Source organism: Sphaerodactylus townsendi, linkage group LG07, assembly GCF_021028975.2.
Source record: "Sphaerodactylus townsendi isolate TG3544 linkage group LG07, MPM_Stown_v2.3, whole genome shotgun sequence".
Classification (NCBI taxonomy): Eukaryota; Metazoa; Chordata; class Lepidosauria; order Squamata; family Sphaerodactylidae; genus Sphaerodactylus; species Sphaerodactylus townsendi.
The window spans coordinates 24,657,738-24,682,282 of record NC_059431.1 but is presented as its reverse complement, the minus strand read 5'-3'; the positions used below and the strand labels follow the sequence as shown (position 1 = coordinate 24,682,282).

At 44.0% G+C, this 24,545-nt stretch overlaps 1 protein-coding gene across 5 annotated transcripts in view; it reads right to left on the bottom strand.

Moving 5' to 3' along the window:
• NIM1K (NIM1 serine/threonine protein kinase) overlaps window positions 1–22,191 on the bottom strand; it is a 33,275-nt gene extending 11,084 nt beyond the window's left edge. Inside the window, exon 1 of one of the 5 annotated variants that reach the window (XM_048504563.1) lies at window positions 22,083–22,191. The gene's annotated coding sequence lies outside the window, so the exon portion shown is untranslated. Of the gene's footprint in view, window positions 1–8,855; window positions 9,057–9,872; window positions 9,974–18,378; window positions 18,519–22,082 lie in introns of those variants that run through there. The other 4 variants (XM_048504567.1, XM_048504565.1, XM_048504564.1 and 1 more) reach the window with 4 other exon arrangements.
• Window positions 22,192–24,545: the final 2,354 nt, after the last annotated feature.

Genomic DNA, 24,545 nt, shown 5'->3' with positions numbered 1-24,545 from the left:
AAACATGCATACAGAACACGTATATGATGCCACATCTGTCTCCTTCATCCTTCTTCAAATAAGCCCTGAAAACTCATATTTTCTGGGCGGCTGTCTTCCCTCAACGGAAAGAAAATTTACATTTAGCTGGTACACATTCAGCACTGGATCTCACCACCTTGTTACTTTGGAGAGGGAAGTTTGACAACTTTTTTTTTAAAAAAACCCCTCTACATTTATGTGTCAGAAATGGAAAAAGTAGCTTCTTACATGCAAGAGGAAGCGTACAGCCAGGGACAGCTAGGTTGTACAGGAAAGGTGCATAAGCATACAATAATGCATATGCAGTACTTGACTGGCTAGGTGTACATTTGCTGACTGCACAGAAGAGATAGTAGAGATCCATAGTTTTCTTTAGGCATATGACTTCCTTGGAAACAGCCTGTTTACTAGCTAGGTGGGGTAATGCTCTCACATATAGTGGCTTTTGTGTTCGAGGACAAGATATTCAAGTTACTTCATTCAAAGTTAGGGGCTGAGAGGCTCTCTGACAGCAATAGGCTTTGCAGATATTCACGAGGAACATTAGATTTTCACAGTTTTTCCAGTATGAAGTTCATTATTTGTTGGGTTTACCAACACAACCTAGTAATGCTGGATTCTCACCACTTGGTGATTGCTTAAATCGGTGCTCATAAAGTCGTAGTCTGAACTAATGGTTATCTATCACCTTAGCAAATGCCAGGAAAGTAGTGCCTGGGGAGGGTGGAATTTGTGGAAGATGTGATGTCACTTCTAGGAGACACTATAAGAATTTCCACTAATCTCTATGGTAAATAACATGGAGACTTGGGAAAATTCCTGAAGTGTCGCCACAGAGGCCACTGTCTAGCCATTTATTCATCTGCTTGTCAGTTTCTGAAAAATGGGGAATTGGGCCTAAGAGTGGGGGTTTACCTGTTATGGGCAGGCAAATGGTAAGCCTACCTGAATCCCATCACCTCTGTATACTTCTATATTTATTTATTTTATTTATATATTAAATTTGTTAAACCGCCCACCCCCAAATGGCTCTGGGCGGTGTACAGTAGCCCAAGGACCACATTGCATCCAACAGGCCAAGAACAACATGACTACAATAAATTAAGTTAAATTAAAACAATGTACAAAATCCATAAAAAACCATAACAACATAGACCATAGCAGCATTAGACAAAATGACAATAGTGCAAAAGCAAGAAGCATAAAGCCTAGCGTCCGATCCCAAAGCCGGGAGGGGACATTATTTGATGTTATATCGGGCATGCTAATGATGGAACAGCATGCCGTACAGGGGTTTTCCTGGGGTAGCCCTCATAGTCTTGATGTTGCTTTGATTTCCAAAGCTGTGGCTATCTCTATGGAATGAAAGACTCTGGTGAAAGCATGTATTAAGGAACAGAGTACAGCAGTGAGGTTCTGAAACATATTGAAACTGGAGGCATTATTAGAATTTTGGAAATAGACACTAGTTGCCACATCAAAATGGCTGCCATGGAAGCAGGGGCCAGTCACAAATAGTTGATTCCAAGTGGAGCCTCTTGCTATGAAGGCAGTCGTTTCCAATTGGGTGCTCCCTGCCAATACAAAGGAGATGCCTTCTAGGCTCTTTGAAAGCACTCCACAGAGGAGCGGAGAGAAGCAAGGATTGGCCTTAGCTTTGGGGTAGAAGCAAATGGGTGCCAGGAAATTCTAAGAGACAGACAGTAGGTGTGGCAAGCAGCCAAATTAGCAGGTGGCTCAAGGAGAGGATTTTTGTCAATCCAAATCCTCATTGCTGTGTCAGGGTGGAAAAGGGCCTGAAGGAAACAGCCAAACTGGCTGGGCAACTGGAACCATGGTTTCAGTTGTCAATCAGATTATGGTCATATACATGCCAACACACACTGGTCCCTCTCCTAACACTTCAACCATCTCCCACCAGTATTGTGGCTTTGTGAGGTGTACTGCAACAGCTACAGTATGAGGTATCAATAAGAGTGTCAGACTAGACTGCGGGTTTGATTCTGCCTCAGAAGCTGGCTAGGTGACCTTGGTCCAGAGGCATAGCTGGGCCAAACTGCGCCCGGTGCGCATTCTAATTTTCCGCCCCCCATGTCCCCCCCGTGGTGCCCCCCTGTGGCGCCCCCTCCCCGCTTCCCCCCTTCCCACACTTACCTTAGTTCCTTTCCATTTTCAGAACTTTTTCAGGCTGCAAAAGGCCTGTTCACAGTGAAAACGGCCTGATGGGAACTATACTTCCCAGGAGACCTTGTGAGCCCCAAGGTCTTCTGGGAACTGTAGTTCCTCGGGTCGTTTTTACTGAAAACAGGCCTTTTGCAGCCTGAAAAAGTTCTGAAAGAACTAAGGAACTAAGGTAAGTGTGGAAAAGATGAAATGCTAATGGGGGGCGGGGGAAAGGGGGAGGGGCCTGGGGGCGATTTTCCATGCCCCCAGGCATGCGCCCGGTGAACGGCGCACCCCCCTGCCTCCTTGTAGCTCCGCGACTGCCTTGGTCCGTCACACACACATTCTTCCTCACCTATCTCACAGGCTAGTTGTGAGGCTAAAAGAAGAGTTTGGCTTCATACCTCACTTTCCCCTCTACATTTAATAAGTCTCAAAGCAGCTTACAAATCCCTTCCCTCCTCCTCACAGCAGGACACCTTGTGAGGTAGGTGGGACTGAGAACATTCTGAGAGAACTGTGACTAGCTCACAGTCAGCCAGCAAGCTTCTTGTGGACGAGTGGGGAATCAAACCCAGTTCTCCAGATTAGAGTCCACCACTCTTAACCACTACATCATACTAGAGGGGAGGAAAACGATGTAAGCTGTGTTGGGTCCCCATATTGGGGTGAAAAGTGAGATAAAAAATTAAGTAAACATTTTACATCCTCTGATATAGGTATGTTTGCTATCAACTTGACTACAATCTACCATTACTGTCTTTCTACACATAATATGCCACATCATCACTAAAGTCATTAAAATGCAAAAGGATCCTAAGACTTCTGACGAAGCAAAAACAGAAGCTCAGTGCAGGCTTTCTATATATATATGGCTGAGAGGATATAAATAGCAAACCAGCTTAAGGGCAGTGCATCTTAGGACATTAGAAGCAGATGGATATAGCAAAGAAAGAGGCAGCCCATCCCCACCCCGGAAAAGTATTTTAATTATTCAGGATCTGTGTTTGCTTTTCTGCTTTGCTGCTGACATTAATCCCCTTGCACATGCCGTATTTGATTGTAATAAAGGAACATCATGAGCACTGGAGCATTCATTTCCCCCAGCTACATAAGGCAAACACATGTTTTTCATTTCTGGCCAAGGATGCTCTACCAGCTTTATGACAACAGCGGTTATATAAAGTGAGGAGCCAGTGATAATTTCAGACACAGACACTTGACTAAGGCTTTGTTTTACGCTCTGGTGAAGATCTGACGCAGACTCAGAAATAAGCCATAAATGGGGAGACCCTGTGGCTTTTGCCTTCCTGACACACTTTTGTTTCTCCATTTTTAATGTGCCCGTCTCTTTAAATGTTCAGTCAAGTCTATTTTAGAATGCTCTCTCCACCATGAAATCTAAAAGCATGGTATTAACACGTTGTTCTGAAAAGAAAACATAAGGGTTGAGTAACTATTTGTAGCAGAGGCGTAGCTCCAAGGGGACGGTGGGGTGCGCAATGCACCGGGCATGAGCCCCTGTGGGGGTGTGGCAAGGGCGTTCCGGGGCGTGGAGGGGGCTTTCCAGGGGCATTCTGGGGCAGGATGGGGGGGGGGGCAGAGGATGCATCAGTGCACTGGGTGCTTTTCTAGATATATACAGACTTTGAAAAGGGATTAAAGAGATTCATGGAAGGCAGGTCCATCTATGGTTGCTACCGATAGTGACTTAAGAGAAACTCAAAATCCAAAATTCAGTCCAGTAGCTCCCAGATTTTTTTTGGGGGGGGGGGAACATAAGGTTTTGAGAGTAAAAGCTCTCTCCTCTGACAAAGGGTGCTTTGATTCTTGGAAGGTTATACCCCAAAACAACTCGTTGGTCTCCAAAGTGATCCTGAACTTGAATTTAGTTTTTATATGGTAGACCAGCATGGCTACCCTCCCACAAAAAACCAAAGGCAATAAATTTCAGAATACTAGGAGGCTACCACAAGGAAAGGTCGGTCTCTAGACCATAGCTGTTGGCCTTCCAGGTGTCCTCTTGTGTAAGGTGACCAGCCGTCCCGATTTTCATGGGACACTCACGCTTTTACGCGATGTGTCCCGCGCCCCGCCGGGCTTTGGCATTGTCCCGATTAGGCAATGTGCTCCTGCGGCCGTGCACACGCGGCCACAGGAGCACACTGCCTTTTGCAGCGGCGCCCCCATCAGGAAACAGAGAAGCGCCCCAGAAGGCACTGCGGCAGCGCAGGAGGGAGCGCCTCCTGCACTGCCGCAGCGCCTACTGGGGCGCTTCCCTGTTTCCTGACCGGGGAGTGCCGCGCAAAAGGCAATGTGCTCATGCGGGTGCGCGCCCCACTTTTCAATAGTAGAAATCTGGTCACCTTACTCTTGTGGAAACATGCAAATTTACAGACCTCTTCCAATAACTGAACTCACTTCTAATTCATTCTGAAACCAACCATTCTGAAACCATGAAAATACTATAAAAGATTATTTTTTTTGGGGGGGGGGGAATCATAACCACCAACAGCCATGAGCAACTTGCCTGGTGTCACCTCATGCACCAGTTACCAAATCTTGTGGGAACTCTCTGTCTCTTTCTGACTGGCAATAATCTCTTGGACCCAATTTGAAAGCCAGGCTTTTAAGTAGCTTGCCTCCATAATCCCAGCTTTCACTGCCTTCAGCTCAAGGAGATGAGCTGGGTACATTTAACAGAGTGTTATCAGGAGTTTTTCTTCCTCTTGAAGAGGTGCAAAGTTTCCAGCACCCTTTAAAAGGTCAGCATCCCCTTAAGGAGGACACATTTTATGTCTTCTTCAAGAGAGACTCCAGTTCTAAGCTTCCAAACCAGGGCTTTTTACAAAGTACACCCAGACACAAAATGTGGAAGTCAGAAGTTGTGGCCAGGGGGCAAGGAGTGCAATATGTCATGGTCTGCCCAGTTCTGGCCTGATCCTGCCATGTCTCCCGGGCGGGAAGTGGGATCCTCTCTCCATAGACTACTTCTTTCTGTCACGGGCAAACTATATGCCACTTACCTCCTAAACAAACTGCAGGCCTGGGCAACTCCGCACTTTGGCCCCTTCCAAATAAGATTCATCAAGGGCCACTCCACCTATGATCACTGCCTGATTCTAAATCATCCAGCCAAGAAGTATAGTCATTGCAAAGGAGGGAAACTTTATGAAGCTTTCCTCAACCTTAAAAACACCTTTGACCTAGTCCCCAGCGTGCTTTTATGGGACAAGCTGTTTCACATGAAAATACACCTTCGTCTCTATGCCCTTATACGCCATCTATATTTCAACACTTGCTGCAGGGTCCTATGCAATCCCAAAGACCAACTAACCCCGGAAATCCCTTCCAACAGAGGGGTTAAGCAAGGCTGTGTTTGCTCTCCTTTGAGATATGGCATCTTTCCCCCCAAGAGGAACCTTGGCTACGTATTTTTCAAACCTAATTTCACCAGCAATGTGCCGCACCTTTATGCAGGCCTGACTAAACATTCTACCCTCAGCAGTTACCAGGGGAAGATATCTCCATATTCCTTTTCAAGAATGCCTATACAACTGTTCACGTAATCAAACCAGATTACCCAACACATCGTATTGCATTGTACCAAACATAAAGTTCAGAGAAGTCAGTTTATAGAACCCTATATCAATGGTGTCCCATTCGCTTCAGCTTTAGAAATGACCAGGTTGCTTCTAAACGACACCAACAAAAGATGGACCGAAGTTCTTGCAAGATTCCTTGTTTCTACTTTATTCACTGTATTTTAACTGATCCACAGATGTAAAATTTTATTCATGCCATTAAAGGTCAATGAATGAATAAGAGAGCTGGCATGGCAGACAGCTTGCCACACTAGGTTTCCGTTTGCAAAGAGCTTTAAACACAGGTGAACACTCCTGAATTTGATGCTCTACCTGCAGCCCAAAGGGAAGGCATCTATTCTGCCAAAGCAGTTCTCCTGCCACCTCACTGACTTCCAATTACATATCGGAGTGGGGAGGAGTTTGCTAGTGTCAGGCAAACAGCAGTTCAAGAAAATGAGTTTGTCATTAATTCTACAGTTCATGTAGAAAACCGTCAAGTTTCCTTGAATGCAGATCACTCTCCGCTTCCTTAATTTAGGAAGCAAACTACTGACTAGCAGTGGTGTAGCGCCAACAGGGTGGGCTGGTGCAACGCTCCGGGTGGCTCTGCAGCCGAGGAGTGGCCGGGCTGGGGAGGGGGTGTGGAGGGGCAGGCGGCGCCACTACAAGGGCGCAAGAAGTGCGCCCTGGGCACAGTTCCCCTGCACTCCACCCCTGCTAACTAGGGTGTTCATGGGGAATGTTTAGTGGCAGGGAACAGAAGAACAGATTTATTAGTGGATTTATTAGTTCAGTGGATTTATTAGTGGATTAGTGGATTTATTAGTGGATTTATTACTAATAGTGGATTTATTAGTTCAGTTACTAGAGTTTGCTCAGCAAACATCCTTTTCTAAGTTGGGGGAAAGCTGACGGAGAATCAGCAGCCCTTTTTGCTAATCCCTGTGTCCTTGAAGCAAAGGTAAGAGACTAACTGAACGTTATGAGACTTGCACCATTGTTACTGTAGGCCTCCTTCCCATTCTCTCTAATAATGTTTAGCTGCCCATAATACGGCATCTCTGTGTCCCGGTGTTTTCCTGTCACTTAATTGGCTTGTATCTGCAGGGTCAGGAAAGTGATAAAAATGATGGCACATCATACATGTATTTAATTAAACACTGAAGAGGAGGCATGGCTTTTTGGCAGCCCTGAACCTCACATAATATGTAGCGAAAACATTTTGAGTATAAATGCAGCGGCTTTGCAGGGTTCACAAGCTCATGTAGCATCATTGGAAGGAAAACAGGAAAAATCAACAGTGCTGGCATTCAGGGATCTTTACGTGTATTTATACCCCACTTTTCTCCCCAATTGAGACCTAAACTGGATTACAACACAGTTGTCGGTTCTTCACTTTATCTTCTCAACAACTTTCTGAGGTAAGTCATGGTAAGGAAATGATTGGCTCAAGGTCACCCAGCAAACTTTCATGGCAGAGCAGAGATCTTTCAGATCCTAGTTCAACACTCTCTACGTGACATTGGGTGTGGAAGAATACACAATCAAAGCCACACAAGAAAACAGATACCAAAATGGATAGTTAAAATTACAAACCACCTTTCAAAAACATGTCTGATTTGATTTTGCTCCCCCCTCCAAAAACACCCCCCCCCCTCACAAGCCAGTAGGCAAGCTTTCAGCCTCTTGTTAAATGTCAGACAGCTACTTTACATTGGAAAAGAGGGCAGGTGCAGCTGAGTTCGCATTTGAGCCTCTCACAGATTTTACCTCATCTCCTTTCTAGCTTTTGTTTCATGAAATCTATTGAGGTTTCTCTTTGAAAGAGAGAACACGCAGACGCCCACGTAAATACAAGCATCAGGAAGATGGCAAATATTTTAATTGCCTCTCTCCCAGATTTCTTTCCATTACCTTTCCCAGCAGCCCCATGACATATGATAAATCGTACTTCCAATTAATAAATATTACATCACCCATCCCTATCCTGTCCCGCCAAGCAGTAGGAAAGTTCAACTCAGCCTTTACAGAGTATGTTTCTTTGGGCAAAAAAAAAGGGGAGATTTTGACTTTCTATAGCAATTTACAATGAATGGAAGGCAACGTTATGAGATGCAGAAACAAGTACACAGACCAGTAGTCCTAGGCTGCAGACAGATGCCATACTTTGACTATTAAGCCTACTGTTGTTTCGCAATCACCCCTTTCAACAAGCCTCCAAAGCTAGAACAGCTAGTTCTTCCTCTTTATAGAGCTAGGGTTGACACCAGGCCCAGAAAAAGATATCCTGGCTCCTGTGTGGAAGTAGATGTATGGCATATATCCTATTAAGTCCATATAAGCCCAAATCAGGCTAGCCTGAACTCATCAGATCTCAGAAGCTAAGCAAGGTCAGCCATGGTTAATACTTGGATGGGAGACCACCAAGGAACATCAGGATTGCTATGCACAGGCAGGAAATAGCAAGCCACCACTGTTTTGTCTCTTGCCTTCAAAACCCTACAGGGTTGCCATTAGTTGACTATGACTTGATGGCACTTTCCACCACCAAGTCGTTATCAAAGGGACAAGGTATTTTTTTCTCCAGGTAGTCATAGAACCACGGAGGGAAACAGGACCTCTTCAATTCATAAACTAATCCAAAATTGAATAATCTAAACAATACTCTTTATGTTGGACAGTTAAGAGGACACGAGCTTTGAAATTAGACATATCTTTCCCCTTAATTTCAAGATACTAAAGAGTACAAGAGGAGAGAGAACTGTTATATGGCTTTGGTATCACAGGCCATATCCTTAGGATGAAGACTTCTCTTTCTGCCTTCCTTCCTCACATAAAAGGAAACTGCCAAAAATCAAACCTATAAACTGAGGAACCTGTTTATGGAATCAGGAAGCAACATTAAAACAGGTAATCAGAAGACTACAAGTTTACGTCTGTTATTTAAAGTACGGGACATTTTCCATGCCCCCCCCCTCAATCATTTATTACTCACATTCACAGTAGAAATTAGCCCAATCTCCACATTTGTTTGGACTCCCATTCTACGCCTTCACTACCCTCACCCAGAGCTAGGTTGCTTACCTGACCCAGTTTGCAATCCTTCATCGTGACCGTAACACTTCCTCTTTTTCACGCCCAAAATGACTTTTAAAAACCCAGTTTGTGTAGAACCTTTTACAAATGACAAATTTACCCAAAGGGTCTACCTTGCGCACAAGACTGGGCTGGAATGACACAGAATCTTTCAAGCACGAAAGAGAAAGAAAGAGAGATGGCAAATCAATCCTGGGCAACTGGAGTTCTGAAAAAGCCCAGGCTATTTTTACTTCCATGCTAGTACAGGACTTCTGTCCTTTCATTTGCTGACTAATCCATCCCGGATTTGCTTAACGCTTTGCATCATATCAGCCTGTCACCGAGACAAGATAATTACAAGCTAATATTAGTGCCTGAAATATTACAAAGAGGTGGGACGTTGGCCAGATTTATCAATAGATGGTCTAAGACGGGGAAGATGCAGATTCAAATCTTTACTGAGCCTTGAACCTCACTGAGTGACCTTGGGTCAGTCATCTTATTGAAATCTAACCAAATTTACAAGGTTGTTCTGAGGATAAAAACGGACAGGGGAAGGGAAACCAATAATTTATTTGAAATGCACTTCCCCTTGAAGCTCACCTGGCCACCATCTTAATTTCTTTTAGGCGCCAGACTCAATTTCTCTTTATGCAGGCTTTTGACCAGAGCCCTCTTTTCTTTTGTTTTCTGGCCTGTTCCAAGCTTGAGGACTATTTTATTAATACTTTTTTTGGACTGATTCATTTTGTGTGTTTTTATGCCTTGACTTTTTAAAAACTGCCCTGCTCTTATTTATTTATTTATTCTACTAGCTTGTCTTTTCTTGATTGACTAGTTTCACTGGATGATTTGATTTACTGCTTTGCTTTCATTGTCTTGATTGGTTTTGTTGCATAGTCCAAACTTGTCAGAGCTTGGAAGCGAAGCAGGCTTGGCCTGGCTAGTATTTGGCTGAGAGGCCACCAAGGAAGTCTAGAGTTGCTACTCAGAGGTAGGGAATCGCAAAACACTTCAACTCACCTTCTGCCATGAAAACCCAATGAGGGGTTCATCAAGAGTTGCTTGTGACTTGAATGGCACTTTATCGTTGTTGTTATTATTGTTAGTTGTGAGCCACCTTAACAGAATACAAATCCCCTAAACAAACAAATAAATAAATAAACTTGCCTTGAAGGAAGCATGAGGATACAAATTTAAATGAAATAGATATTAATAATCATGTGCTACAAAAAAACTCCCAGCTGGTAAATAAGGGTTTGGTTTTTCTTTTTTACTATTTTTGAATAAAAGCATCATTTATGTCATCATTGCAAATTGTAAAAAAAAAATTTAAAATCAGCAATTCAGTGTCGTTATAACATTGCAGAAATCATTTCAGGCTCTCTGATTTCGTAGCTTTCATTTTTAAAAAAAAATCCCCCTGTAAGCCTCTAGCCCTTTTTGCTGCAGAGATGTGCCTTTCTCCTTATACCCCAGGATCAGAAAGAGCTAGAGAGACACCACTATAAGGCAACAAATTGTTGACCATTTCATTTATAATTCTACTTGTTTTCACCCAGTATGGCATCACTTAAGTGTTTTTGCCTCAAAGTAGATGGGGCTCTGAGCCTATGGAAGGACCTAGTTTCCATTTTAAATAGAGGAGAAAGTGTCACGTCCTCATGTTTTCTAATTTTCCAAGTGTGTGTCAACAGCAGCCATCCTGAGTCCTCTTCTGTAGCTTGACTGCTGAAAAGATCCTACCTTTTTAAAAAAATTACACATAGCCCTGATTCCTGTAAACCTCCCATTCTCCTACAAAAAAAAAAATAGATGCTTGCAACCCTATCAAAACACCTATTAACTAGATCCCAGTCCCAATCTTAGATAACTGGTGTCCAAACCAGAATCAATGTTCCCTATTATTTTACTTCCCAGAGAACTCTTGGATGGTTAGCAAATTTAGGTCCATATCAAAGTAGGCAAACCTCTAGGACCCAAAGCAACTGGGGTTGTGGTAAATAAAAATGTGTTGCTTTTTCAGGATGCCAACATGATAATCTCATAAAGCTTAAAACTTTCATTGCAGGCTATAAAACTATTAAATATGGTTAAGGGTTAACAAAAAGTTTTGAGCTTGCTTGTGTAGGAAACTATAGTACAGGTAAACCACTTAGAAGCTTATCGGCCAAGCAGATCAAGACAAGTGTAAAGAGTCTGCACTTGTGGCTTCGCATCACACGCGCTTTTAGCTAAACCACACAGTGTGGGTTAAGGAGCAATGAAGCATACAGAGAATTATATATCAGAAAAGGCTTGCCACATAGAGGAAAATGGAATAAGTGGTGCATTGCTGATTGCAGGTTGACCTTTCGGAGGACCCAGGGCCGGATGATGGGTGGGTTTGGTGGTTGCAGGTGTCTGTTGCTAGCTGGAAGTTAAAGCCATATATGGAAGATTGTAAATATGGGCTTAGGTCTCCAGAATTAGAGGAGGGGGAGATGTAATCAGGGGCAGATCTTCATGTGGTGTGTTTCATGCGGATGGATAGGCTGTGAATTTTCCTCCCAACCAACGGGAGAAGAAGGGAGGGAAAGCCCGGCCAGGGCCAGGAATAAAAACATGCTACTTATTTCTCTCAGCGCGCCTGCTAGCTCTTGCAAGAACATATTATAAGGCAATAAAACCTTGCTGCTTTCATCAACTTTGTCCAAGTTCTTTTAAAGGGGTCTTGAACCCACGTTTCTGACCGGGGGGGGGGGGGCGGCGGCGGCGTTGTATTGATCAAGGTAATGGCATGGTGGTAGCGCATTGTTCAAAGAATTTGTATCATGCCTCCCCACCCAAATAAGGCCCTAAAGACAACAAAAAAGTTAAAAAGACAACAGAAAGAAACTTTAAAACAGGAATATATGTAAAACCAATCAGCAACTGAAACAAAGAAGAGGGACGTTGTAAGGGAACTCCAGATAAATCAGAAAAGACTTCAACCTCTAGTGAGACAGAAGAATCTCCCTGCGAAGGTAATTCTACAATTTTGTAATCATGACCAACTATCTAGCATGAGATTATGGGGACGCCTGATGCAGGGTTCCTGAAAATGATCGTAATGATTAGGTAGGTTTGTATAGGATTAGGCAGTTCTTAAAGTATAAAAACCCCATTACCTATTCTGGGGATAGATGTCAGGAGCCTCAGTCATAGATCTCCAGTATCACACATTGCCTGGTCCCTAGTGAAATCCACTAGGGATGTTTGGAAACAAAACCAAATGGGAAAGTACTTTAGTGAACAAATCCCATTCATTTTTACTTCCACTGAAAAGCCATTTTCATCCAAAACTTGCTTTTCATTCAACTGGTGTGAAATTCTGAGACTTCGTACCTCTCACTTAAGCAATCCTGCCTGTCAAATTTTAGAAAGCTAAATTGTCTCCTAGCTTTATACCTAATTAAAATGAAGACTCGTGAATATAAAACTAATTGCAAGCAGCAACCTCACCAAAGCTACTAATCCAATTATGAAGCAAAGTCTGTACCCTTCCCCAAAGGATTCTCAGATAAACAGGAAGCACTGAGTCAGTCATCCCAATTAAATAGAACTTTCATTTCTGGTTGTATATTTTGATTTCAGCTGCTTATAAAACCAAGAATCCTTTTCCTCTCCACCTGCAATTTGGCATAAATGATAGCTTGGACAAAGATTTTTTGTGTGTGCAGTAAAATCACAGCTAATTTATGGTGACCCTATAGGGTTCTCAGGGCAAAAGATGTTCAGAGGTGGTTTGTCATTGCTTGCCTCCAGGTCACAATTCTGGGGCTCCCATTCAAATACTAACCAGGGTTGATCCTGCTTAGCTTCTGAGATTTGACAAGATCAGGCCAGCCTGAGGCTATCTAGGGGAAGGCTGAACAAAAAATACAAGCCCCAACAGGGTCAACCACACTGACAGGCAGGGACGTAGGTAAGGGCGGGGGGGGGGGGTTTTCTCGGGTTCAAACCCCTCCCATTACATGTCCAGCTTGCTTGAAACAATGCACGGAATGGAACAGCCGGAAAGCCCTCATTCACCGCATCCAACCCATTCAGGCTGAGAGATGTGAAAGGCTAACTTTGAATTTTTACCCCTGATACGGCTGGTTGATAAATAGGGGAATCTTATCTGAAGAAGATCAATTTGAAAACGGCATATAACGCGTATTCCGTTCAGACGGACTTGCATGATTCCCAAGAAATCCAAATAACTGGAATACAAGGCTTCCAAAGACGTTAGTTCTTTAAGAACAATCTGAGATATACTGTTACTTTAAGAAGGAGTTGTAGTAATTCTTGAATAGTATCATAATTAGACTATGGTAATCTTGCACTGCTATATGTCACGGTTGTTTGTTGTACATGGTATGATATAAATAGCGGTTGATGCAACCCCACCTGTCAGCCAATAGTGACCATGATATATCAATGGCCTGACTCTTTACAAAGCAAGTCCATTGGTACACCTGCCAAAAGGACATTGGGGGGCAGGGTCAATTGGGGGGCAGGGTCAATAGATCACATGGGGGACGCCTGTGACAGGTTCCTGAAGGAGCAGCCGGGCTAGGAGCCTGCCACGGGCCCATTAGGTGCCCCTTGGCCCGGCTCCACCAGGCCTGACCTCGCCAGGCTGCCCGGGACCACCACCACCCTCCTCTACCAGCTAAGGTAAGTGGGGCGGGGGAGGGGAGTGGGGGCAGGGGGGTAGGTGCCTTTTTGCCCCGGTACACCTTTGGGCAAGTCCATATATGCAAGTCAAACTGGGCTGAGCTTGGCCCAACTTCTGTGATGGAAGTCCATTCATTCATTCATTCATTCATTCATTCATTCATTCATTCATTCATTCATTCATTCATTCATTCATTCATTCATTCATTGTGGCTTACAACAAATAAAGTAATTCAAAAACATCACGTGTGTGAGATCCTCCTGCATCCTTTCCGGACCACCTAATGCAGAACAAGAGGAAAATAATTGGAAATAATTTTTTAAAAAGTTACCGAATCTCTGTTCAATTTGGAGAGTTCTTCTCTTAAAAAGAATGAAAGGAACTGGTAGATTGCACAGATTTTGGCCTCCTGAACTGAAGCATATAAGCAAGCAGGGAGAGGGTGGAGATGAGAGCAACAAAGGTACCGGTAATTCTACAGAACTGCAACCAATGTACTTGGCATGCAAATTAAACCCCCTCCAGTTACAACCACCCTGTGATTCTAGCAAAGACTCCCAGCTATCAAAGACCTGCTGAAAGCTTCCCATAACCCTTGGAGATTTCCCACAACCTTTTGCACATGTGCGCACAGCAGCAAAGGGCAAACTGTAAGGCACAGTCAGAAGAGCAATTACTCAATGCTCCAGAGATTAGTTAGTTGAGTCGCCTGCCTCATCTGGAGCCCACTTGATTCAGGAGGGAACAAAAGGAATTAAGCAAGCGGCGTTCATCAACTAGCAGCACACGGCTAATAAGCATTATAAATGCCAATATAATGTTTCATCTTGCAAAAAAAATAATAATTTAATCGGCTGAAACAGAACACCCCTCACTGATATCTTGGAAGCTGCTGCAGCCACCCTAAACAGGAGATGGTACTATGGCAAATACATCTGTTATGCTAGGGTGTAGCAATTAAGAGCAGGTGGGCTCTAATCTCAAGAACAGAGTTTGATTCCCCACTCTTCCACATGACTCTTATCAGGTGAACTGCATTTGTTTCCCCACTCCTACATTCCTGCTGGGTGATCTTGGGCTCGTCACAGTTCCCTCAGAACTCTCTCAGTCCCACCTACCTCACAAGGTGCCTGTTGTGGGGAGAGGAAGAGAAAAGAGTTTTAAGCCACCTTGAGTCTCTTTACAGAAGAGAAAGTGGAGTATAAATCCAAACTCTTCTTCTCTTCTTCGATAAACATAGTCAGATATCAAAAGCAAAAGCAGAATGACTGCTTTGCCAAGCTGTTTTATTGTTCTCTGTTGATTTTGTGACTTTATACCTGCATTTGTTGATTATTGATTTTAACATCTTAGAAATATATTGCAGAGAAGGTTTTTCCACTCTAATTGTAAAGCCGTTTCAAGCATTTCTTTGGTGAATGTGGATAAAAGGTAGCCAACACTATTGAATCTAATATCGCTTGTGCTGCCAACCTCCAGGTCTGACCTGGATATCTCCTGCTATTATAACTGATCTCTGGACAATGCAGATTAAATGTGGGGAATGACTGCTTTGGTGGATGACATTATACCCCACTGAAGTTCCTGCCCTCCCCAAACCCTGCCCTCCCCAAGGTTCACCTGCGAAATCTCCAGGTATTTTCCAGCTATTGACCCCGGGAGCCAATCAGCCCCACTCACCTCACAGGGTGTTTGTTGTGAGGGGGGAAGGGAAAGGAGATTGTAAGCCCCTTTGAGTCTCCCTGCAGGAGAGAAAGGTGGGGTATAAATCCAAACTCCTCCTCCTCCTCCTCCTCCTTTACATTAAGAAGCCCTGATAAAATTGCATCAGGACTCCTAGACCAGAGATAGAAAACCACTAGTTGAAAACATTGTTTCTTTCCTAGATTGCATTGTCGTACGTGTGGGTCTTTAAAATATTATGAATCTGCCATTAATTCCAGATCTCTCCCCCCCCCCCCTGCCGCCGCTTGATACTGATGGACTAATCTTGAAATTAACGAACTGTTGAATTGAATCACAGTTGTCAGGACAACAAATAAAAAAATGTATCCTATTAATACTCTCAAACAGATCTGCTTTCAAGCAGCCCCACCTGGGAGCACTAGAACAACACACATTATTTTTGTTTGAACTTCAAGCATCTGAAAATGAAACATAAAATGGCAGAGTTCATAAAGGCGTGAATTACTCATTACAAAATCACTGCCATAAACAAATTGGGAACGAAGCTTTTTTAGCTCTGCTTTTGAACTCCATCATAAGAAGGGGCCTTTAAATCACATCCAAATGCATTTCCCTATCTCCTGCCAATGTTTAGGATCATAATGTCAACGTTTACAATCATAATATATAAGCTAGTGTGCAGACCCAGGAAACCACATTGCAGTTTAGGGAAGAAATCATTTAACCTTTTCCTACCATGTCTCTTTCATGATTTTAATAGCCCCTCCGAAGCTGTAACTAGCTTTCTGTTGAGAAAAGACAGGCTCAAGTGTCAGACTTAAGTGCAACGGAGTTTTTTAACCATAGGAGAAACATAGGAGGAGTTAAGCACTCTTAGCTAACCTACTTGAATCTGCCTGCCAGCCAGCCATGGGGCACTGCTAATCAGCTTTAAAAGAGCTGAAATAAGCATGCCTAGAGTGGGAGTGGACATGAGTTGACTGACCTCTCCCCTCCTCTATGCATGATCATTGGCTTGCGATCACAGAGTCTACACGTTCACAAAGTGTGCATACAGTGGCTCTACCGTTCCACAGAGGAATGGTGCTTTTTAACATTCTGATCTCAGAGATGCAGCTTACACGTGACAGACTAGGCTTCCCATTTACTCACCCAGGTTACGGAATTACCCATTCCCAAGCACAATATTTCCGCCCCTGAGGAATTGTGGAATAGAAGAAGAAAAACCTGCGTCCACATAGTGACAATCTAGGATGTTATCCTACTCTCTATGGTAAAAGTCATAGATACAACGGAAGGCTGCCCAGATTGTTACCTGGAAGTGACAATATATCCTGCACAAACTTTGCCCTCTTCGAGGCACCAATCCCAAAATTTTGTGGCTGAGGCAGTATTGAGAGAACTCTAGCATTCATAAACTAGCCATTTTGTGTAGGTAGGACACACTCAAGCCCTCTCCCAGCTCTGGATTAACCATTAAGCATAATAAGCATGTGCTAGGGCACCAGGGGGAAAGTGGGCACCACCACAAAAAAATTTACCATGGCTAAAAAAAAGGGGGGGGGACACCACCACTACACAAAAACATTAGTTCAACTTCAGGCGAACTAGGGTCACACCATAAAGACCTCAATCACCTTCATGAATATTTTACAGATAGGAACACAGCCAAACCCCTTAACTAAAATGCATAAAAATCGACCTGCCTCTATCCCACCTTAGTGTCACCACCAAGGGAATACAAATTCTGGAAGCTAAAGTTACTGACTATAAGCTCACACACTGATATCTTAGCAACCACCTGGAATAGTCAGTTTACTTATATACACATATTATCGCAGTATCAGTACAGGTATATAAGTAAGCACACACCTATAGCAGCTAGGTTATAGGCCTACAAAGTAAAACTTTACATATACATGGATTGTATATATATTATAATATATACATGTATTCCCATTTCCTAACACACTGTAATTATATATATTGAGTAACTTAATGAATGGGTATTTTATTCTGTTATTCTCGGGGGGAACCTTTATTTAAGATCAGCCTTGGTGATGGATGGATGAGCAAATTGGTAGTTACTAATAATAATCTGCTACTGATCAACAATTTCAGCCAGCTTTTAGTTTTTATAATGGGGGTGGGTTTTAAAAAACAACAACTTCAGAACTGACATCCCAAAATGAAAGTGTTTATTAAAGTGTTAAATGAATGAAATTAAAAGCAGGCTGTATTGTGAATATGAATTGTGAAATCTGGTCAGACTGGCTTGCAAGTATGCTGAATTATGAATCTCGCAAATGGAAGGGCCACGGCACTAAGGCTGGATTGTGTTTATGGCATCAGGTGGACTTCATCTCGGCCTGTCTTCTCCCCTTCTAGTCATGTTGATTTCAACATGAATAACGTCTGCAGAGGGCTCAATGTGGGGGAGAAGAGTCCATTCAAATCTCATCTCAGACAGGAAATATAGTAAATCTGGTAAATTTAAATGCTCTCTTAGCCCTACTCCCAAATCTGCAATCAGGGTTAATAATACTGGCATTCCTTCTGTACAGGAACAGAAATCCAATGAACTACATTAAACCCTCTCATAACTTTTGAAAGCTCTTCAGCTGGGGCGCCATTCCAGTGACACAAGACCTCATAGGCACATGGAACTAGCTACACGGTGGTGTTATGTGGTTTTCAGGCTGTATGACTGTGTTCTAATAGCATTTTCTCCTGATGTTTCACTTGCATCTGTGGCTGGCATCTTCAGAGGATGCTCTGAAGATGTCAGTCACAGATGCAGGCGAAACGTCAGGAGAAAATGCTATTAGAACACAGCCATACAACCCGGAAAACACAGAACACCCCAGTGATTCTGGTCAGGAAAGCCTTCAATAATATTCTACACTGTTCTTGGGACCCCAGCTTTCGATTAACTGCAAATATGAAAGAAAGTGTTGAAGCAGCGGATTTACTCGGAGTAGACCACCTTGCAGGATGCAATGTAGACAAGAACTGACAGACACACAGTCACCAGTGCAGTTCTATTTATTGCTATCTACTGACAAAGTGCTTCGCCAGACCAAAGGTGTTTTCAGGCACACATCACTCTGTTGTCTGTGCTATCTATATACATATGTGGTACCAATCAGGTGCCCTTACCTTATCAGGTTTTGCACACGGTACATGTTGTGCACTCAGTCCTAATTTGCACACGGCACCTGCTAGAAGGAGGGTCCAGCTGTCATTTAGATTTTGCTCATCTAAACACATATTCTGACAGAAAGTTCATGGACACTGATCTGCAAAAACAATATTTGGTGTACTAATCACATTATACTGCACCTGATTCCTCTCCCCTTCCCCAATTTATTTTAACAGGAAAAAATAATGAAAGGAACTAATAGTGTTTATCCCCAACAGATCTCTGAACAAAAAATTAAGATGAATTACTACCCAGTGCCACTACTACAACATTCAGACCACAGTCACATGTGTACCGCATAGGACAAGAAGGAAGCAGTATGATGGTAAATAATCCTTCCCGCCTGGCCAACAATTGGCTCAGAACCCTAATACAATATGCACTTGTGTGGACAACTGCCAATTTTTCACACTTCTGAAAGCTGATAGCTTTCTGGACTGGACTTCTTGGCCTTACATTTCCAAAGTCATTCCTTCTCTTCCAAACATTTTTAGCTAAAAATCAGTTCAGTAACTAATTAGTGTGCCTGTTAGATGCTCTTAACAGCTGATGAGAGGGTGTAGCAGGTGGGCGGGACACCTCTGAAATGTTCATCTTGTCTATCTACCCTGCCTATTGTTACAGGAGACTCCCCTTTCCTGCTACAACATCTGCCCATCTATATTTATGCCCTTGGAAAACAGAGATACACATCTATGGCTCAGATAAAATTGGAGTCTGGAATAGTAAACTATGATAGAACAGCTTCCTATTACAGATTCCGGTTTTATTTATCTTATAGATTTTTATTCCAGCTTTTCAAGGAAACTGCCCAAGATAGCTTACGATAAAAAAAAGTTCTCCAAAATATCAATTCTACAAAAATGTTAAAAATATAAAAATTTAAAAACATTTTTAAAAAATTAATTCTTATTAGCGCAATGAACTTCAATAAAAACCCACAGAAAACAGTAGCAGAATTTTTAAAAAATCAATTATGGAAAGCCCAAAACGCTAATATATTTTAAACAAATAACCTAAAGAATACACATAAATATCTCCTTAGAGAGTGTATTTCAAGGCTGAGAATTACAACTGAGAAGATGGGTACTCCTGTTCTCCAGAGCTGCAGTGGGTTTCTGGCTCAAAAAGCACGGAAGAATCCAGTATTGACTACCTTAATCAGTAAAAACAGTACTGTGGCAGTAAAAACTTGGATTTTGTTGAATGTCAGCCTTCCCACACAAGTCTCGATCACTCAAGAGAAATTCCATTAATAGCTAAAGTCCAATACATGCCAATGAACCTTCTGTGATCAATACTGTAGACCAATTTAACAAAAACACAATATAAGAATACTGCACACAATACAATGCCATCCAGTCTCATTCAAACGCATGCATGCACAGCAATAGGTTGTATAGCTTTGGATGTATGCAAAGATCTCCTTCCAGAGAGTCCACACTGTCTGTTCTGGCAGCATTTACTACCTGTTGTAGGGAGGGAATAATAGAATCATAGAGTTGGAAGAGACCCCAAGGGCCAGTATCTCTTCAGAAGCACAAGTATACTACAGTACCACAGACTTCTCCCTGATTACCAGGGCTGGATCAATTTCCCCTCCTCTGTGTGGATCACATCAGCTTTTATGGAACCCAATGTAGAAGGTGCCCAGAATCCATTTTAATCTTGTGTTATGGAGTACTATATTTGTAACCCCCATGCTCAGAATGGGTTGACCCAGAAAGGAGTGGAGACCCAAAGCAGCAGAAGGCTGCAGAGCTCATGTAGTTTGGAGGAGACAAGGCTACCAGACTCGGACCTTGATTTGTATAAGCCCTTAACACCTTGTTAAGGTAACTGCAATGTTGTTGGGAACTACTGGGAAGGTAGTTGTTTATTTTTGCTATGTTGTAAATGTTGGAGTTTATTGTTTCAGGGGGTTTTGTGTGTATTTGTAATGGGTGGGAGTTCTCCTGGAAACCTTCATCATGTTGAATCCTGTTCACTAAGCCCTTGGAGTCTTCAGGAGCCAACCCCCTTGCAGGAAGAATTGAACTTGGCAATATCAGAAGACTGTAACTAGAAGGACTTGAAATGCAACCTGAACAGGACCTTGAAGTGTGATGTTAAATGTTGATGTTTGATGTTATATTTTAAGAAAGTAAACCATTTTGTTTTTAAAATTTGTTGTTGCAAACTCATTCCAAGTTCTGCCCCACAGAACCTACAGATAGAGGTTACATATACACCTACAAGGTACTTTACACAGTAGATAAACATAAAAGTAGTCCCCTGTGGAAGCACCAGATCATTATTGACCCTTGAGGTGACGTCACATGACTGCATTTACTAGGCAGGCTGCATTTATGGGGTGATTTACTTTACCCCCAGCAAGCTGGGTACTTATTTTACTGATCTTGGAAGGATGGAGTCAATCTGGAGCCGGCCACTGAAACTGACTTCTGTTGGGATCGAACTCGGGTCATTTGCAGAGCTTTGAAAGCAGTACTGTAGTTTACCACTCTGTGCCATGGGACTATTGGTACTGTAAAGCAAATGCCTTTGAAAGGGAAAATGTCTGTCTAGGTATAAAATACAGATCATAATATAGGAAAAATTTCCACAGGATCAGATATGATGTTTAGGAGTACACATAACTTAAAAAAAACCCCACACACAAGTGATTTAATGTGATGACAAACCAGTGTTTGAAAAAAAAAACACCTGTAATTTCAATACACTCTTCAGCAAGTGGGTTCTCTTTACATGCAGCAAACAGGTTCGCTCCATGCGCACCAGTGGATCTTGAAGCATTCCAAAAAAAGGTCCAGGTAGGCACATGTTTAACACCCCCCCCCCCCACACACACACAGTGGGATAAAATTCTTAGTCACACACAACATGCTTGCTGTGATATTGCTGCAAATATATTTTGCAAGTGCGAAGCTGCCCAGAGAGCTAGGACTGGAAAGCGCTCTTCGCTCAGTGTAGGAAACCCGCGTTTGTTGTTGCATAACGTGTGAAAAGGGCACCCTCCCCTCCCTTGCATGCCACCCCTCCCTCCCCTCCCCTTCCCTCCGCTAGGGTGGGTGGGCCATGTCCAGATGCCGGGTCCCCTCCCCTTCCCTCGCATGCCACCCCTCCTTCCCCTCCCCCTCCCTCCGCTAGGGTGGGTGAGCCATGCCCAGATGCCGGGTCCCCTCCCCTTCCCTCCCTTGCATGCCACCCCTCACTCCCTCCCCTTCCCTTGCATGCCACCCCTCCCTCCCCTCCCCCTCCCTCCGCTAGGGTGGGTGGGCCATGTCCAGGTGCCGGGTCCCCTCCCCTCCCTTGCATGCCACCCCTCCCTCCCCTCCCCCTCCCTCCGCTAGGGTGGGTGGGCCATGTCCAGGTGCCGGGTCCCCTCCCCTTCCCTCCCTTGCATGCCACCCCTCCCCCCCTCCCACTCCTGTCTTTCTTCCTGGATGCACACTCCACCCGGAGAAACTCAACTGCTCTTTCCCACCCAAGAGACCCTCCTTCCCCCGGTTTCCCCAGCACAGCACTGCAACCCTGAGGGACCCCTACTAGGGCATCAGATCAGACCCACGGAAGTCAATGCAAAGCATGGATGCATCATCTCACCCACCCAATGCCACTAAGGAAACTCGGCGCAGCCCCATGGATGCACCCCTCTTACCTACTAGGAGCGGCCGCCCAGTAGCCGGAGCCCCCTTAGCAGCCAAGGAGGCTCTCCTTACCCGACGAACAGCGGCTGCGAGTCATTAAAGGGAGGGGGTTTCCCCAAGGGAATCGCCCAGAGGACCAATGGGCGGGCGGCAGGGGCGTGGCCTTTGAAGCGACCTGCCAAATGGACGGAGACCGGCTGGTTTCCATAGCAGCCAGCCAGGCGGAGAGGGCGTGGCGGGATTGAGAAGGGAGGGGCTGCACCGGTGGGCTTGCTGCCTGATTTACGCAGTGCAAGCTTGCCAGTCAGTGGCACCGCCAAGACTAGCCAAACGTACTCCAGCATCAGCTCTCTTAAATTAGCAAGGCGCACTTCATCCAATGCTCTGAAGTGAACACCCACTCCAAAGCATCAAGGGAATGAATGTGCATTTCAGTGCACCTGATCGAGTGAACCCTGGCTCAGAAAAGCTTATTCTGCAATAAAAGTTATTACTTTATAAAGGGAACTCCTGCTTTATTTTGCCGTTAAGTTCAATGGGATTTATTTTTGTTGCATAGGCATGAGCCAAAATCTAGGGCTGTCTCTGGTTACATGAAGGAGTTGGTTCTGCCTGAAGCACGTGAAGATTGATTAAGTAAATATTGCAGCCCTATTGTACAGATACATGGATAAAAGAAGAGCATTCTCAACTCTTGCAGTCTTCTCTACCTTCAGAGCAAACAGCTCAAAACCTTTCTGGAAATTGCATCTTGCAAACTCAGAACTCTCTTCCCATGTCGGTGGGACTGGACACTGCGCATCAATGCGGGAAGTTTACTGGGTGCAGACCAAAAATAATATAGCAACCTTGAACACTTGAAGCTGCCTTATCAGATTGTTGGCCCATCAAGACCAGAAATGTTTGCTCCTACAGGCAATGGCTCCCTGGGGGTCTCGGGTCAAGGTCTTCAAACACCTGGGCTTTTAAACTGGAGATGCTGGGGACTGAACCTGGCACTTGTCTGCATGCCACGTAGATACACTGCCATTGAGCCACAGCCACAAAGTTGCACAAATCCTAGATTCAAGTCCTGCAGCACCTTACAGAATAATAAGATTTGGGGGTATACGTTTTTGAGAGTCAAAACTCCCTTCCTCACATACAAATGATTGCATCTGATGAAGAGAGCTTGTACTCCCCTCCCAAATCTTGTATGTCTCTAAGGCAGGGGTAGGGAACCTTTAACACTCAAAGAGCCATTTGGACCCGTTTTCCATAGGAAAAGAAAACACTTGGAGCCGCAAATAATTTTTGACATTTAAAATAAAGATAACACTGTATATATTGGGGTTTTTTTACCTTTTACTCTGCTCATTCTGAGAAGCGCATGGATGTGTCCGCCCTGCTGCCTGCAGGGCGGACAAGGATGGGGCCAGCAGCTCAGCCTCGCCGGCCGCCGGGAAAGTGCTCGCCCCACTCCAACGGGGCAGGAGAGAGGGGAAGCCCGCGGCAGGGCCCAGCCGGCTGCGGGCAGTTGGTGCACACCTGCAGGGCAGGCAAGGATGGGGCCAGTGGCTCGGCTCGTGGAGCCGCAGTGCAAGGGCAGAAGAGCCGCATGCGGCTCTCGAGCCGCAGGTTCCCTACCCCTGCTCTAAGGTGTTTCTGCACTCAAATCTACCTCTTCCACTGCAGTCCAACACAACTACCCCACTGAAACTATCTCATACAAGCATGCAAGAACATGAAGCAAGACAGCAGTTGTGACTTGCCAAAGAATGAGCAGGACATTGAAACTGAGTTTCCCACACCCAAATTCACCACTGTATTTGCATATATATGTGTTTTAAGTTCATTTATCTTTTGCCCCAGAATAGCACTGACTAAAATTGAGGCAGTTGGTTTCCAGGCTTTTAAAAGCTATTCATGCTGTTACTCCATGGACAGCTCCACTCCAGATGTTCTTTATTGAAAGCATCACAAATATTGCACTAGGGAACATTTAGTCCCAGAACCAACATGTTAATATCACTTAAAGTCCACAGTATTTTAGGGGGTTCAAAGTGTCTCATGAGAGGGACCATTTGATCACAAGAGGTGTGTGTTTAATCCTCTGCTGCCTCTGGTAATTAGATATTGCATTTCTTCAAACACTTATTTGACATGCGGAGAAACTACTTATCTGCCAGAACTAGTGCCTGGTAGTAATTGAAACAGATAGACAGATAGAAAATACTGCCAAGAGATTAGGGCCGTGGTGGCGAACCTATGGCACTCCAGATGTTCATGGACTACAATTCCCATCAGCCCCTGCCAGCATGGCCAATTGGCTATGCTGGCAGGGGCTGACGGGAATTGTAGTTCATGAACATCTGGAGTGCCATAGGTTCACCACCACTGGATTAGGGAAATCTAGAGACCTCCTGGGGTAAAAGATACTGTTTTAAAAATCAATGTGGGGTACCAAAGAAATTTAATGGCAGATGATAAGGAAA